Consider the following 4,772-nt stretch of genomic DNA (forward strand, 5'->3'; position numbering starts at 1 on the left):
AATTCTATATATTCCATTTACTATAGAAGTTCCTAGGGAATTCATTAGAGGAATGTTTCCAATCAAAATAGTTTTGTTCTTGCATATCTCTACTGGTTTTCAAATTAATCCCGCGGATACATATAATTCAGAAGAATATGTGAGTGATTCATACACAGCATTCTTTCCTTTATCAACGGTTCTACCAATTGATATCTTTCCACAAATAATTGAAATTCGATTTCATGATCTGTATCTTCAATTTTTGGAAACTTATAAAGTTTCTTCTGTCAAACCCTGATCAATGAACCTACAAAATCCTTCAAATTGGATCTGATTAAATCCAGGTATTGTAGACATTGCCCTCTTTTGCATCCCCGAGCATTTTGAATTTCCCATTTATCAAAAAATCCCATTATATTATTAAGTACATTCTTCATCGAATTAGATCGACGATCTAGTACTGATGGAATTTCTATTCTGTTTACTGAATCACATGAAATTTTACCCAACTCCATATTTGGAATGAAATGTATGAACTACGTATGAACGGAGGAATAAAGAGAATTTTCTACTTAAATTGGAAGTTGCAACAGATCCAAATGGAAAAGAATTGATAAAACAATCCTAGAAACAGAATTCTGTCACTTAGACTTATTAAGGTCATAGGGTTTTTCTATAGAATAGCAAAACAAAAATAAAATGATTCAAATTATACCATTATTATGATATTACATATTAGAATTTGAGAAAAATAAAAAGGATTCGTGGGAGACAAAGACAAAAATCAGATAGAATCCATTTTTTTAGCACTTAACCGCCTTTATGTTATGTTAGGTTAGGGATTTCGTTGTTCAAAAAACGATCGCAGAGAAGAGAGATATTGTACTTTACTGATTTTTGAGTAGAATACGATTTGAAGTGTATAAGAAGGGTTGCATTTATTAAACACGTATGCAGATAGCTATAATATCCGACTTCTCTTTTATTGCCGGTTCTATTCGGGACAGCCCGGGTCGTGTTCTATCAAAAGAGAATTTCTATTCAATGCAATGAAAGTAGGATAATTTTATGATAAATTCCCTATCAACAACATATCTAAATAATGGATAATCTGTGTAACAATTTATGTTCTGGGGTTTACATATACTCATATGTTTTGTTATAATTGAAATTGAGAAGGATTTTTTGATTGAAAAAGAAATACTGATTAGTTCTGTCTCAATTTGTATTTTCTTATGTCATTAGGAAAACACAATTTGAGATTCAAATCCCAGAATCGTTCATGAATTCAAAGTAAGCAGCCATAGTTAATGGTTCAAATTTGTCGGCTGAAAATACACATTTGATTTCTCAATAGAAAAGCGAGAGAATGTTTTTAGCATTGTGTATTTTCAGTAGTAGACAATCAATCGAAGGGATGGATCAAATCCAATCAAAAGGGGGTGTTTCTTTTAGGAAAAGGATTAAGGAAAACAGGAGTCAAAATGCAAGTACAATAAAAATTCAGTAATTCGGAAAAATTTTCATCTATTTTGTATCATTTGGCGGCATGGCCGAGTGGTAAGGCGGGGGACTGCAATCCTTTTTCCCCAGTTCAAATCCGGGTGTCGCCTGATCAACAAAAAACTAGAAATCTCTTCTTCTCTTCTGTTATGCTGATATAACTCGCAGAGTTCTTCCCCGGTAGAAGCAGAGGAAAGAGACTGTTGATACTTTGTTTGATTCTAAGCATAAAGAAAAGATTGTGAATCCTCGTTCGCATCTAGGATTCAAGGAAATATTCTAATCTACTGGTAGAGGGGCTATCAAGACTTGACAATTCCCTTCTATTACTAAGGGAGTGTCTAATGACTGGACCTTGAATCGGATTGTAGAGCCTGATAGGAAATTCAATTAATAGTTAATAGTTTTGGAGGGGGGCGAAGTTGCTTTATATACGACGGACTCGCGAGAATCTCTGCGGGCTCAGGTATCCAATCAATATTAGATTGGATGGATAATTAAACTCTTATAGAAAAAGGGGCAAAAAGAAAGAATTTATTTTCGGCAACCCCTAGTCAAAACCCCTGTTTCACAGCGATAATCGGGAAAGGGGGTACGGATTAGATCAAATGGGGAGATAGAGGTCTGTAATAGATAGTGATTTCTCTTTTTTAGTGATTTTTCCCCTTCCGTTTTTACTTACGAAGGTCACCAAACAAAAAAAGAATAGGCCTTATTATTCTTATTCCTACATGTTCCCATTCCCTTGGGATGTTACTACGTATTTTGCTTGTGTTTAATCTTTCCGGATTCGAAATCATAATCGTTTATTGGATTGGTTTCTCAATAGTGTTCGGGCAGAATCCCTTTTTGACTCTGCGCCATTGATTCCACTATTATTAGTGAGAAATAATTCCTTCGTATTTATAGAGATAGGGGACATAATTCACATGGATATATTAAGTCTCGCTTGGGCTGCTTTAATGGTAGTCTTTACATTTTCCCTTTCACTCGTAGTGTGGGGAAGAAGTGGGCTCTAGAAGTACTACTAATTGAGTTGAGGAATCAAACCGTATCAATTGTTTTATAGATCGTTCTGCAACACGTTTTGAACTATTTAAAATAAAAACCTCTGAATTCGAATCCCATTGGATTCAATGGAATAATCTATGATATGAATCATACTCTTTCAATCAAAGAGATATTTCAGCGATTCCCGTGTTTCTATTTCGAAAAGAAAGGAGGATTCAGATGATTGGAAATTTATTCCAACCTAAAATTCTTCCGAAATTTTCTATTTCAATTAAAGGAATGGGCTCTTACTATCTTTATAGATGGATACGAAGGACCGGACCTTTTTTTTTTATTTTTTTGCCTCTTTACTGTTCAAAGACGAGGTCGTTTTGTTAAGTGTATACGCACTTTCTATGAGAAATGATATAGAGATAGTGGTTGTCTAACGAGAGACTATGCAATAATAAGATCTTGCCTCGGGCGAGTCACATATTGGGCAGTTACCGCTTGGTTTAAATTTGAGAAGGCGATTTAGGCTTTATCAACTTATTTCATATCATGGTTCGGGCGTTAAAAATCGGTGAGGTTTACTCTCCTTATTAGTAAAAGGAAAGCAATTAGAATCCTAAGATAAGAATTATTTCAGATTGATCGGAACAAATAGATGTAGCAAATTGGGTGTTATGTCAATTCCATCCAATATATGGAATTAATATACACATATATGAAGAGAATATTGTATATAGAAACTTAATCCTTTATCTTTATTCTAGATTACACCCTTATAGACTATATAGACTAAGAGATAGATAGTATGGTAGAAAGAAATAGATGAATCCTTCTTTCTACCATACTATCTATCTCTTAGAATACTGCCGATTATAGTCCGCTCATTTCATTAAGTTAAGACGTGAAATTGGAATCCTTTTCATTTGACTTCGTCAATTTTTGATAAGAACTCAGAAGGAAAGTTTCATTCAAATTCATTTGAAAATTCAATTTGAATTAATCATTTTGACTGACTGTTTTACCATAAATGATAGTAGAAAAGCGGTAGGAACTAGAATGAATAGTGCAGTAGCAATAAATGCAAGAATATTGGACTTCCATAATCTCATCGGTTTTTTACTTCGCAATAACTCGGGATTTAATCCCTAGAGATGATAAATCTTTCGTCTGTAAATTCAATGAATGAATTACCTCTCGATGATCTTGAATCGGATCAATATCCATGAATAACAATATCTGATCTATCAAATCAATTCGTCGTCGAGACTTGAATAGTATAACATAGGAAGTTCTTTTATCCATACCGAATCAAAATTTGGACTCCTGACCCAATCAATCCAAAATTCCTTTATTTATCATCCGTTTCCTTGTTTTTTTTCTATAACTTACCTTGCGTCTTCCTTGGACAATCATCTGATGAAGGATCATCAGGTTGTCTTTCCACTTCGATTAATCACATAGTTACAAACCTAAACAAAGAATAAAAGCGAAATGGAAAATAGGAAAGAAAAAAGAAATAAAGACTCCTTTTTGCTTTGGGAATGAAAGTATGCCCCCCGACACCCTTTAACTAGTTCATAGAAAGGGAAAAATGAATTGATGTATTTAGTGGATATTGGATCCGTCGGGACTGGCGGGGCTCGAACCCGCAGCTTCCGCCTTGACAGGGCGGTGCTCTGACCAATTGAACTACAATCCCAGGGCAATAAGGGATCTAGCAGAAAATTTGATTCTTTTTTATCTTCGTATGGGGTATTACTGAAGGACAAGGGGGGTTATACCATCTCATGGTAGATTGGCGAATTATTGGGCCGAGCTGGATTTGAACCAGCGTAGACATATTGCCAACGAATTTACAGTCCGTCCCCATTAACCGCTCGGGCATCGACCCAGGAAGAATCAATTTTAGGCTTATTGGTAATCCATGATCAACTTCCTTTCGTAGTACCCTACCCCCAGGGGAATTCGAATCCCCGCTGCCTCCTTGAAAGAGGAGATGTCCTAAACCACTAGGACGATGGGGGCCGACTTGCCCAACTGCCCTCATACTATGATCATAGTATGATCAGTTTTTTGAAATTGTCAATATAATGGAATGATATGATTAGATCCGGGGTATCTTTCCGTTTTTCGGAATTGTCTAGAATTTTTTGATTCGTCATTCATATTCATGAATCGTTTCATTAGAATCGGACATTCTCTATATAAATCTAGCTAAAATCAATCTAGTAAGCGGGATCAAGAAGTTATCGAAAATTTTCTCTAAGACTTTAGTTCCAGGGGAC

The 4,772-nt window shown here is 35.2% G+C and overlaps 2 non-coding genes across 2 annotated transcripts; both read right to left on the reverse strand.

The window, feature by feature from the left end:
- Positions 1–4,112: 4,112 nt before the first annotated feature.
- Positions 4,113–4,186, reverse strand: TRNAD-GUC (transfer RNA aspartic acid (anticodon GUC)). The gene has a single exon. It is a non-coding gene; the product is annotated as a tRNA-Asp (tRNA).
- Positions 4,187–4,294: 108 nt separating this feature from the next.
- Positions 4,295–4,378, reverse strand: TRNAY-GUA (transfer RNA tyrosine (anticodon GUA)). The gene has a single exon. It is a non-coding gene; the product is annotated as a tRNA-Tyr (tRNA).
- Positions 4,379–4,772: the final 394 nt, after the last annotated feature.

Source organism: Sesamum indicum, unplaced genomic scaffold (genome assembly GCF_026168435.1).
Source record: "Sesamum indicum cultivar Baizhima isolate 11 unplaced genomic scaffold, ASM2616843v1 HiC_scaffold_100, whole genome shotgun sequence".
NCBI lineage: Eukaryota > Viridiplantae > Streptophyta > Magnoliopsida > Lamiales > Pedaliaceae > Sesamum > Sesamum indicum.